Here is a 13,354-nt window from a genome sequence, read left to right as displayed (position 1 = left end):
AAGGGATCTGCAACCCTATAGGTGGATCAACATTATGAACTAACCAGTACCCCGGAGCTCTTGACTCTAGCTGCATATGTATCAAAAGATGGCCTAGTCGGCCATCACTGGAAAGAGAGGCCCATTGGACTGGCAAACTTTATATGCCCCAGTACAGGGGAACGCCAGGGCCAAAAAGGGGGAGTGGGTGGGTAGGGGAGTGGGAGTCGGTGGGTATGGGGGACTTTTGGTATAGCATTGGAAATGTAAATGAGCTAAATACCTAATAAAAAATGGAAAAAAAAAAAGAAAGCCCACATACACATGGAAGCTGAACAACACTGTACTCAATGATAACTTGGTCAAGGAAGAAAGAAAGGAAGAAATTAAAGACTTTTTAGAGTTTAATGAAAATGAAAGCACAACATACTCAACCCTATGTGACATAAGGAAAGCAGTGCTATGAGGAAAACTCATAGCTCTGAGTGCCTCCAAAAAGAAACTGCAGGGAGCATACTCTAGCAGCTTGACAGCACATCTGAAAGCTCAAGAACAAAAGGAAGCAAATAGACCCAAGAGAAATAAACAGCAGGAAATAATCAAACTCAGGGCTGAAATCAACCAAGTAGAAACAAAACGAACTATACAAAGAATCAACCAAATCAGTATCTGGTTCTTTGAGAAAACGAACAAGATAGATAAATCCTTAGCCATACTAACCAGAGGGCACAGAGACAGTATCCAAATTAATAAAATCAGAAATGAAAAGGGAGATAGAACAATAGAAACTGAGGATATCAAAAAAAAAAAAAACATCAGGTTCTACTACAAAAGACTATATTCAATAAAACTGGAAAACCTGGATGAAATGGACAACTCTTATACAGATACCAGGTACCAAAGTTAAATCAGGACCAGATTAATGATCTAAACAGTTCCATATCCCCTAAAGAAATAGGAGCAATCATTAATAGTCTTCCAACCAAAAAAAGCCCTGGACCAGATGGGTTTAGTGCAGAATTCTATCAGACCTTCAAAGAAGACCTAATACCAGTACTCCTCAAATATTCCACAAAATAGAAACAGAAGGTGCCCTACCAAATTTGTTATACAAATTACTCTGATACCTAAATCACACAAAGATCCAACAAAGAAAGAGAATTTCAGACCAATTTCCCTTATGAATATCTATGCAAAAATACTCAGTAAAATTCTCCCTAACTGAATCCAAGAACACATCAAAACAATCATGCATCCTGACCAAGTAGGTTTCATCCCAGGGATGCAGGGATGGTTCAATATATGGAAATCCATCAACATAATCCACTATATAAATAAACTAAAAGAAAAAAATCATATGATCATCTCATTATATGCTCAGAAAGCATTTGACAAAATCCAACACCCCTTTATGATAAAAGTCTTAGGAAGATCAGAAAATCATGACCCATATCTAAACATAGTAAAAGCAATATACAGCAAACCAGTAGCCAACATCAAACTGAATGGAAAGAAACTTGAAGCAATCCTACTAAAATCAGGGACTAGACAAGTCTGCCCACTCTCTCCTTACCTATTCAATATAGTACTTGAAATCCTAGTCAGAGCAATTAGACAACAAAAGGAGATCAAAGGTATACAAATTGGAAAGAAAGAAGTCAAAATATCACTATTTGCAGTTGATATGATAGTATAATTAAGTGGCCCCAAAAATTCCACCACAGAGCTCCTAAACCTGATAAACAACTTCAGCAAAGTAGCTGGATATAAAATTAACTCAAAACAAATCAGTGGCCTTCTTCTACACAAAGGATAAACAGTCTGAGAAAGAAATTAGAGAAACAACACCCTTCGCAATAGTCACAAATAATACAAAATACCTTGGTATGACTCCAACTAAGCAAGTGAAAGATCTGTGTGATAAGAACTTCAAGTCTCTGAAGAAAGAAATCAAAGAAGATCTCAGAAGATGGAAAGATCTCCCATGCTCATGGATTGGCAGGATTAATATAGTAAAAATGGCTATCTTGCCAAAAGCAACCTTCAGATTCAATGCAATCCCCATCAAAATTCCAAATTAATTCTTCACAGAGTTAGAAAGAGCAATTTGCAAATTCATCTGGAATAACAAGAAACCCAGGTTATTAAAAACTATTCTCAACAATAAAAGAACTTCTGTGGGAATCACCACCCCTGACCTGAAGTTGTACTAAAGAACAATTGTGATAAAAACTGCATGGTAATCTTACAGTGACTGGCAGGTAGATCAATGGAATAGATTTGAAGACCCAGAAATGAACCCATACACCTATGGTCACTTGATCTTTGACAAAGGAGCTAAAACCATCCAGTGGAAAAAAGACAGCATTTTCAACAAATAGTGCTGGTTCAACTGGCAGTTAGCATGTAGAAGAATGCAAATTGATCCATTCTTATCTCCCTGTACAAAGCTCAAGTCCAAGTGGATCAAGGACCTCCACATAAAGCCAAATACACTGAATCTAACAGAAGAGAAAGTGGGGAAGAGCCTCGAGCACTCGGGTACAGGGGGAAATTTTCTGACCAATACACCAATGGCTTATGCTCTAAGATCAAGAGTTGAGAAACAGGACCTCATAAAATTGAAAAGCCTCTGTAAGGTAATGAACACTGTTAATAGAACAAAACAGGAACCAACAGATTGGGAAAAGATCTTTACCAATCCTACATGTGATAGAGGGGTATTATCCAATATACTCAAAGAACTCAAGAAGTTAGATTCTAGAGAACCAAATAGCTCTATTAAAATGTGGAACATAGCTAAACAAAGAATTCTCATCTGGGGAAACTGGAATGGGTGAGAAGCATCTAAAAAAAATGTTCAACATCCTTAGTAATCAGGGAAATGCAAATCAAAACAACCCTGAGATTCCATCTCATGTCATCAGAATGGCTAAGATCAAAGACTCAGGTGACAGGAGATGCTGACAAGGATGTGGACAAAGAGAAATACTCCTCTATTATTGGTGGGATTGCAAGCTGGTACAACTACTCTAGAAATCAGTTTGGCGGTTCCTCAGAAAATTGGACATAGTACTACCTGAGGACCCAGCTATATCACTCCTGGGCATATACCCCAAAGATGCTCCAACATATATCAAGGACACATGCTCTACTGTGTTCCTAGCAGCCTTCTTTATAATAGCCAGAAGCTGGGAAGGATCTAGATGTTCCTTAACAGAGGAATGGATATAAAAATATGGTTCATTTATCTCCATGAAAACAACTCACTATATGAAGCTCAAGAAGAAGGAAGACTAAAGTGTGGGTGCTTCAGTCCTTCTTAGAAGGGGGAATAAAGTATTCACAGGATGTAGAGGGATGGAGGGACTTGGGAGGAAGAAAATAGGGGGAGGGGAAAATGGAGGTGAAGTATCAGGTATGGGAGGAGAAGGAAATGATATACAGAGAGTCTGGAAATTGAACAGAGGTATGTAGCAATGGTGGATGGGGAACTGGAGGGTAGTCACTAGAAAGACCCAGATACCAGGAAATCAAGAGGCTCTCAGGACCTAAAGGGGATGAGATTGGCTGAAATGCCCAAGAAAAGAGAAGGAGAACCTGTAGAGATCATATCCAGAGTTAGTCAAAGTCCCTGGTTGAGGAATGGGGCCACCCACTCATCTCCAAATTTTTAACCCTGAATTGCTCCTGTGAAAGGAAATATGGGGACAAAGTATGGAGCAGAGACTGAAGAAAAGGACATCCAGAGACTTGCCCACCTGGGGATACATCCCATATGTAGACACTAAACCCAGACAGTATTGCTGATGCCAAGAAGTGCTTGCTGATAGCTGTCTCCAGAGAGGCTCTGACAGAGCCTGAGAAACACAGATGTGGATACTTGCAGCCAACCATTGGTCTGAGCACGGGGACCCAGTGGAGGAGTTAGGAAAAGGACTGAAAGAGCTGAAGGGGTTTGCAACCCCATAGGAAGAACAACAATATCAAACAACCAGACCCCCTAGAGCTCCCAGAGTTAAACCACCAACCAAAGACTATACATGGAGGGACCCATGGCTCCAGCTGCATATGTAGCAGAGGATGGTCTTATCTGGCATCAATGGGAGGAGAGGACCTTGGTCCTGTGAAGGCTTGATGCCCTAGTGTAGAGGAATGCCAGGGTGGTGGGGTGGAAGTGGGTGGGGGAGCACCCTCATAGAAGCAGGGGGGGGATGGAATGGGGGGTTAAGGAGGGGGAAACCAGGAAAGGCGATAACATTTGAAATGTAAATAAAAAAAAATCCAAAAAAAAAAAAAAACCCAAAAAACCAAACCCCAAACAAAAAAACAAATCAAAAACAAAAACAAAACAAAAAGCACTATGGGAATTGCTAATCAACAAGGGAAAACACACTAAATGCTTCTACTTTCCTTTGGAGTAGAATTTGAAACTTGGAATTTGGAATATCAGTTCTTAAACAGTTTGAAAATAGAACATAGGTCTCATAATTTATCAAGTCTATTTTGGTGACCCATGCTTGCCTCTCCCTGGCTGTGGAAATTTGCTCCGATGGCCTCAACATTTGAACTGTCTGTGTTCTGTGGTATCATTGAGCATCCAATGCTCTCCCTAATCTGTTGCTATAGTCTTAAAGGCAGCACATCTTTTCCAGGAAGTCTATAGGGGACACCTTACCATTCTATGAAGTGTTTAGAAAGCTTGGTGTTTCCATCTAAAAAGTAACATCAGACCCCATTCTTACATTTTATTCTACATGATTTTTATAAGAAATGGTGATTGGAATGTAAAATTTGAAAAAAAAATATGATTGGTTGGAATTCCTATGACCTTTATAAAAATCACTGTTCTGATCAGCATATATATGGCTAAAATCCATGTATCTTTAATGTTTTACCTCTTGCCTCATCTCTGTCACACACTGGGGTGATCTGGTCTTTAGCAAATACTTTATGGACATATTTAAACGGTCTTAAAGGTGTTCAATCCAGCAGTTGGAAGAACTCAAAGGCCCTCTTTTCCCCACATCCCCATACAATAAAATCTGCAATTTATTCCAGAAGAAGAAGAAGAAGAAGAAGAAGAAGAAGAAGAAGAGGAGGAGGAGGAGGAGGAGGAGGAGGAGGAGGAGGAGGAGGAGGAGGAGGAGGAGGAGGAGGAGGAGGAGGAGGAGGAGGAGGAGAAGGAGGAGGAAAAGGTACTAGGAACAAAGAGGAGTTTTTATTTGTTTTTTGTTTTTAATAACAAGAGCCATTTTAATTTGTGGAGAAAATAGAGCAATCAAAAATGCCTCATAGGCAAATATTGAATGTCAAAATATATAAAGTAAAAACTGTCAGAACTAAAAGTTCCATAAACAAACCTACAGACAAAGTAAGAGATTTCAGAATTCCCCTGATGAAAACCTGGTAGGTCAAGCACTATAGCTCATTGGCAGAACACTTGCCTGGTTTGTACAAGGCCCTTTATTTAACCCCCAATACTAAGTATAATTTATAAATAATAAATAGCCCAATAATAAATATCTCAAATTAAAAAACACTAGGCAAGACAAAAGCAAACAACTCCTCATGAACCCCTGATAGAGCATTAATACCCTGTGACCTCACTGACTTTAAACCATATGCCACTCAACAACAGACACATGCCATTCACCATACTAGGTCTCCTAGACCATACAAAAGCCCTCATAGGTTTCAAATGATCAAATTGTTACTAAGTATACACAATGATGCAAAAATAATAGGTCAGAGATGAGCAGAATTCTCTCTGGGAAATCCCCAAATATTAGAAAACTAGTGAAAAACTAATAAGACAAAAGGGGAAGTCACAGAGGGAAATTACAAAGCCAATTAAACTTAAAGTGAAAATACATCGTGCCTAAGCACGTGGGAAGCAAGACCTGAAATAAGAGTCACGGGGTGGAAATTTGCTCACGTAGCAGAAAGAGGAAAGCACCTGCGTTTTAAGGCATTAGAAAAGAGGAGGGAGCTCAGCTTGAAAGCAATCAGGAGGATAACCAATACTGGCAGTGGAAAAAGTCAATGGAGGTAGCAAACCAAGAGGATGTTCTGACAGTCCCAGCCACAGGACAAGCCCACACACAGTTCATGGGAGCTTTAAATCCAACTGGAGGGTTTCATGGCTGACTCCTTCTGTGTGGTAGGCCCACACTGGGAAAGAGATCTATTTTCTCGGTCTTGATATTTCAGGCAGTTGTAGTCTGATACCATCTGGAGAAGGAGACTATTGTTTGGGACTGGGCTACTCTGGTGACCTGAAATCCAGAAGCAGTCATACCTCAGGTAGCCTAAGGTCATTCAATCACATGCTGGTAGAAGACAACTGTTCTGGAGAGGACAAGGGTCCTACACAGATGAGCTGAGGCACTTGAGCTGCAGGAAGATGGTCAAGAATACTGAGGTCTACGGTTCTGCCCTCTGTGGTAAGGAATGTGGACTACAGTGGACATGGAGAGCCCCCAGCTCATAGCTAATGGACTGCTCATCCTCCAGAGTGGCCTCCCTGATGTGAATAATTTGCTGCTAACCAGGACTGAGAACATGGAGTCCCAGTCTGGCGAAACAACTGATTTCCACAGCCTGTCTCTCTAGTGGGCTGATAGTGTACTGGTGGCCATGGTCTGAAAGCACAGAAAGCAGAAGGCAGAGTACTGTAGTATCTGAATTCTTCCCTATCTGGCACGTATCTCAGTCGTCTTTTTGTTGCTTCTTCATTTGATACACTGGGGTGATACCTCTCAGCTTGCACAATTGGCATCCTCAGGGTCACAAACCAGTGGCTTTTAGAACAAGTAGGAAACTTTCTGGTGCATCAGCCACAAATCATAATGCAACAATCTGTAGCTCCTGGAATGCAAAAGAAGGAATGTAGACCTGCCTAAAACTGGACATGAAGCCTTGGCTGCACTGGTCTTCAGCCTGCATGCAGCCAGCCAGAAGGGATAGTTTCAGTGGTGTTGCCTTCTCTCCTTTGAGTGATACTGGAGATTGGGACCTCAAGTGAAAAAAAAAAAAGACTGAGAAGACCACCAAATAACATCAGAAGAGATATGCATGCCAAAGGATGCACACATTGTAACTTAGAAACCCAGGTAGCAAATAAGGTAACATGACTCCTAAAATGTCTACAGGTACTCAACAACTAAGTTGAAAGATACTGAAGTCATTAATGTAGGAGAAAGTTTTAAAGTTTAGTTTTAAAAGTGATTAATGACCTCAAAGAGGATTGAAGATCTGAATAAGAAAGGCAACAATATGGATGAGAAAGATACTTAAAAAACGGATAGTCTGAAACAAAAGAACAAACAGAAAATAGAAAGGAAAAACTGAATAAATTGATGAAAGACATGGTGGACCTCATCACCAATATACTAGACTAAAGGGAAGAAATAATATTAGGGTCTAGGGGTAGATGGCACAGATGGTCAAGTTCTTTTCACCCAAGCATCTGAGGTTGGATCGCCAGCACCCAAAAAAGCAGGATGTAGTGGCACATGCGTGTAACTCCAGTACTGAGTGGGTGGAAACAGGCAGACTATGAGTAAATCTACAAAAGCTGTGCCATTAGGGACTTTATAAGAAGGGTTCCCAGTGACGACTTGTAGGGCCAGCATCAGTAATCCAATGGGGAAAGTTAAAGCTATGGGAGCCAACCATAAGCTCTAAACAGTGCTTTGGGTATCATATAACCATCAGCCACTCCAAACTCCAGCCACCTAAGGACTGTGGAGTACCAGGTACCTCCCATAGGCTTCTTGGATATACATTCAGGCTTCCAAGATCTTCTGTCCCCAACCTACAGTTGACCAGAGCCCATTCAAAGTAGAGCAACTAGACTTGGGGAGCTACACCAAAAGGTAGCAGAGGAGAGGTCCAAGAAGAAGTGTGCTGCCTCTTGGTTAGTTCAGGCCAATAATAGCCACTTCTCAGAAGACTAGGGATAGAAGCTGGACCCTGATCACTAGTCTCCCAAAAGACAACAATGACTCAACTCTCTTGCAACTTAGTCCTTTCTAAACACTGCACACAGTTACACTGCAAGAGGCAAGGTGGAGACCAAGATGGCTATTCTTCACCTCCCTCAAGAATGACTGTGACCAGAAAAACATGTAAGCTGCCTCGAGATCTTCACCTCTTCCTCTGCTCCTCTGAATCTAGTCCCTTGCTCTCATCCCCAGCTCTGCAGCAGACCAGTAGGTATCTCAGTATGGATACACTCAAATATGATGATTCATATCCTAGCTGGGGCAGAGCCAAATGGCATGATATTTCACCATGCTCATCCAGAACAGGGTATAATTTAAAATTTATAAATTTGGGGGAATATATGGATTCATTAAATTTACAAATTAAATTTTCCTTTTAATATTTTTTGACTACAGTTGACAGTATGGGAAATTAAAATTATAGAAATCAAAGCTATGGTCGATGGTTGGGGTTGTTACTCTATTTCTAGTTCCAAGAAGAGCACTTGGAGTAGGGTCCTAATAAAATTCTTTTTGAATGAATGAAAGAGAACTGTCCTATTAAGTTGATGTGATGAGTATTAGCCCACCTTTAGTTCCTTATCCAACACTTGCCTTCCTACTGCTGTGTGTGCATCTCACAAGATAAAATCCTCCTGCTACCAGGACCTTCCAAAGCTGGCCTCTGCTCAGAGGTGATGCCAGTGGGAATGGGAACAGGAACATTTGTTAAAGCAGCGTTTGGAGACCCTAAGAGAATTTTTGACATCAATTACAAAAGCAATGCACATTTACTATGCATTCAAAACTAATGAGACCATATAAAGTCCAAGGCAGGAGGTTGTGATGACTTAACCTTTGCTTTGGAAATTATTGTGACAGAAATACACACTTGGAAGAATTCAGATGTTATGGAACTCTGAGTAGGTGAAAAGCTCTTTTCTCTTATTTTAAGTTGGTTCCCTTGAGAAGTTGCTAGGAATGCATTTAGGCTTATCATTAGAGTGTGTGTTCACTAAATGCACCATTTTCTTGGCTGATTACTAACTTGGTAAAGAAATAGGCCATACTTAATTTAAGCTACCATCACTCACAGACATTTGAATAACTTTTCCCTATTAACTAGGTTCTGATGTAACACTTATATACATAGGTTCTGATGTAACATTTATATACATAGTTTTGCAGTTATACATGTACTTCTGTGGATAAATGTTAGAAGTAGAAACATTAGTTTATTTAGGACAAAAGTAAGGATAACTGCTTAAAGCAATGATTGTCAACCTGTAGGTCATGACTCCTTTGGGCATAAAATGACATTCTCACAAGTATTGCCAAAGAGCACTGGAAAACACAGATATTACACTACAATTTGTAACAGTAGCAAAATTACAGTTATGAAGTAGCAGTGAAAATAATTTTATGATCGGGGGTCACCACAACATGAGTAACTGTATTAAAGGGTTGCAGCATTAGAAAGGTTGCGACTCACCACCTTAAACCAAAAGGCAGACAGCCCTCAATTTCTGGTTATTTTCTAAAAATTTCTCTGTCCCTTTTAGTAGATGCAGTAAAGAATGGAACAGAATTGTTGATATAGTTCACTGTGTTCTAAAAGGGAGATGTTTGTGCAGAACCAGTGGGACAAACACCAAAGAGAAACAGAGGTCAACCAGTTAATGTGAGAGCAGACTGTGATAAAGATCTAACTGGCCATTTTCCTATCTCTCTGGAACATCAGATGCAGTATTCTGGAAACGGCATGGACCAAGGGCAAAAGGGTAGAAGGATTCAGCTAAGCACCAGTCTGATGCACATACTGTTCAAAGACTGAGAATCGCCAGGCTTTCTCACGTGTGTGGACGTTCTTGAAACTGTGAATACACAAGAGCAAAGATGGAAGCTTGTTATTATTTATCCAGCCAAAAAACAAGAGACCCAGGCAAGTACGATGCTGTATACTATTTGGATAAGATAATGTTTAAAACTGAACTATTCTTATACCCACATAACAGATGAGGAACTAGAAGAGAGAGGGGCAATTTGTATGGTTACACAGTTAGGAAATGGGGAATCTAGACTTAAATCCAGACTAGGAACATGGAAGGCACCAGAAAGCTCTGAATAAGCTACTGAGACCTTCAGATTAGGAGATGACATCAGAATGTGCATTTTGACCTGGTGAGGGGCTGTGGGATACATCTGGTAGGAGCCGAAAGTCTGAAATTCTCCTCATAAAATAGGAGTCCTGGGATTACCTGCCTAGATCACAGACATTTGGAAAAGTCTGCATTGTTGATCATGAACTAAGAGCTGCACAGGGAGTGGAACTATTGATATAGGGGTTTTGTTGTTGCTGCTGTTTCTTTCTTTCTTGTTTGTTTGTTCAAAGTAAGAAGAAAGTGGGTTTTTCACTTTCATTGATTTCATAAGGATTTATTGGATAAGAGCCAGGCTCTTTGTAAGGCTTGCAGATACAGGAATGAAACTTTTTTCATTTTTAGACACACACACACAAATCGCAGCACAGCTGTGAATCCAACCAGTGAGGTGACTTGGTGATCTGTAGTATCAAGCAACGCTTCTGGTTTTCAGCTCTTGAGTACGGCTTCTGAAAGAGACAAACATTTGCACAGATGTTGAAGGTCCCTAGGTTCAGTCCAAGGCATAAGATCATAGTTTGGTTACTTAAGATTGTTGTTCCCTTCCTTTATATTCTCAGAGAAAAGAAGCCCATTGCCTCCAATGTTCTCATCGTTCTAGGGTGGCAGGATAGTTTCCAAAAATACGTGCGTTCAATGGACACATTACACCTCATGTGCACTGGAAATACTTGAGTCTGGGCTTCCTTTATCTACCAGCTTCTGTTTGATTGCCAAATACCCACCTCTCATTAATGATGGAATTTGTGGTTTTCTTCAATAATTAAGAGAGATACTCAATCTCAAATGTCTAATTGGCCCTAGATCTCAGGAGACAAGTGAGAACAATGGGCAGGCATGGAAGCTGTGGACCTTACACAACTGGATTCTGTTTCTAATATTACCACAAGTAGAAATAACTCCTTATAGATCCCGGCTACTAGCCACGATAGCTAATATCCCAACTCTCTTGTCTTCTTCACAGATACAGACTTGGCATCTCAGGGCTGGAACAACTGGGCTGCTAAATCCAGGTCTGGTAGTCAAGTTGTACATTACACAGAGAGAAGGAAACATGTGAGCAACTCTCATCAGGACACACAGAGAAGTTTCTTCAACACAGTCAAGGGTTTGGGTATAGTGCCCAAATGACTAATGTCCTTTATAAAATAGGAATTAACATTGTTGATGTGCATCTCAGAAAAAGAGTTTCTATGACACGTTCTACAGATGTAAAGGGTGGTGACTGATTAAAATATCCATCAGCTTTAGCAAGATAGAGTTTAATGATTTACTGGATGTGAGAAGAGGCAGAGAAGGGGGAAGGAGGAAAGGGAGGGAGAGGGACTGGAATTGAGAGTAAGGAAGGAGAAAGGGAGATGAGAACTGGATCCCACGTCTCTGAGCTCCAGGATGGGCAGCTTGAAGAAGAGGGGAGATTCTTTTGACTCAGGATTAGGGGGACCTACCCAATTTGTGTTCAAGTTTCCCTTTTTGTAGAATGGAGGAGTAATAGTATTTGTTTCAAAAAGTCAGGTGGAGGGAATGAGAAGCCTGAAATGCTGGCATGATGCCAAGAATTGCAATGGACGTCATAGATACTGTTGTTAGTTGCTTGAGGTGCTCCCTACAAATCTCTTCCAGTTTATTAGTCAAGGCTCCCTAATTTCAAAATATAAACCAGCTTGAATAAGTTATAGACAGTCTTAACAGGTTGGACATTGAGACTCTTAGTTGAAAATAATGTTCTGGGCACATTGGTTAGAAATCAAGGAAATGGATTTTTGTTTTTGCAGATCTGACTGAGACCCTGTCTTCATGATATTCTGGTTTTGCTTTTAGAAACTGCCAAATCACACATCACTTCTACCAGGGGAATGACACAGCATTATGAAACTCCCACACTCTCATGAGGGTGGCAACCAGGTTTCTTACATAACAAGGACTTTGGCACCTCACCCAGGGCTTGGTGGCTTGCCAGTCTTCCACTCCCCAGAAAAAGGCGTCAAGATTATTTGGATAGTTGGGTATGATCCAAGCTTAGGGCATGGGACAATGTACAGGGCAACACAGTGGAGGGGGCAGCTCCTAAGCATTCTGAGTAAACAAGCAAATGCTTCAAGGTCACTGGCACTTCCAATTCCATCAGAACATGCTTTGGGGGTGTGTGTGCCTGGGTCCAGACCTGTCTTGGACTCTGTGTAACTTCTAGAGTCACCTGAAGGGTCTTCAGTTCTCCACTAGGTCATGTGGAATAGAACTGCCCCCAAGAGTCTTTCCTGACACCTCAAACTGAGGGAAGTAGCACGGAGCACTTTCACCTGTGAGCAACAGTTTGCATAAGAGAGTCTAACTTTCCTAAAGGGAGGATGGACCCAGAGCCAAAAAAGATCAAGATCAACTTTCCATCTGGGAGGCAATAGCCTTCAGTGCCGGTAGTGTAGAAACTAGCTAAATTCTTATTAAAGTTCCAGCACAAACATTCCATTCATTTTTTATTCTGCTCTGTTAACACTGCTCGCCAGAGTCCGGATGGTTCTGTAGTGTGGGGTTGCTTTACCCTTCTAAGTCATCTTGCTCCAGTGAAACTAAACCCTGAGAAGGAATGATCCTGACTGCTTGTGTGTAACCTAACATTGCGTTGCTTGTACGTTAGTGAAATTAATGCCCTTTCCAGGATAAAAGGGTGACTGAATTAATGTCACATTATTGAAACCAGGCCTATTTTATAAGCCTTTGCTCTCATAGATCCCCTGGCAGAGTCTTGTTGAGTAGATTTAGTCTGGAAGATGGTTCTTATTCATGTCAGGTATTGTCCTTGGCATTTTCAACATATTGTCAGAATTTCAACAGCAGTACTTCTAAGTGCATGCTATTGCCCCATGACAGATGAGGGAACTTGCATCAGAGGAGTGGCTTTGGCTAGGAAAGGAGGTACAGGGGCCTGATAGAGCAGGTTTGCTGCATCAAAGCACCAACTTTTTACCTCTTGTTGGTACTACACAAAGGAGATGGCCATATACTGGGGGATTCTTCTGGTTTAGTCATTCACATTTGACTTGAACCTTCATTAGAAATTTCACTCAACCTTTTGCCAGATGGCAAGTGATTCTGAAGTGAAATTAGACTTTTGCGTAAGGATCAAAGTCTCATGGTTTGGGCCTGGCGAGACTGTTCAGTGGCTAAACGTACTTGTTGCACAAGCCTGATAAACTGAGTTTAATCCTAGAAACTCATGGAAGGAGA

At 40.9% G+C, this 13,354-nt stretch overlaps 1 long non-coding RNA gene across 1 annotated transcript in view; it reads right to left on the bottom strand.

The window, feature by feature from the left end:
- Positions 1-9,182: 9,182 nt before the first annotated feature.
- The window catches only part of Gm40376 (predicted gene, 40376), a 46,721-nt gene continuing 42,549 nt past the window's right edge, over positions 9,183-13,354 (bottom strand). Inside the window, exons 2-3 of the long non-coding RNA NR_168680.1 lie at positions 10,480-10,578; positions 9,183-9,841 (exon numbers count right to left, since the gene is read on the bottom strand). This is a non-coding gene — a long non-coding RNA (predicted gene, 40376). The remainder of the gene's footprint in view (positions 9,842-10,479; positions 10,579-13,354) is intronic.

The sequence above is a fragment of the Mus musculus genome, chromosome 12 (assembly GCF_000001635.26).
Source record: "Mus musculus strain C57BL/6J chromosome 12, GRCm38.p6 C57BL/6J".
Lineage (NCBI taxonomy): Eukaryota > Metazoa > Chordata > Mammalia > Rodentia > Muridae > Mus > Mus musculus.
The sequence above is the reverse complement of the archived record's forward strand: the minus strand, read 5'-3'. Positions and strand labels throughout refer to the sequence as shown.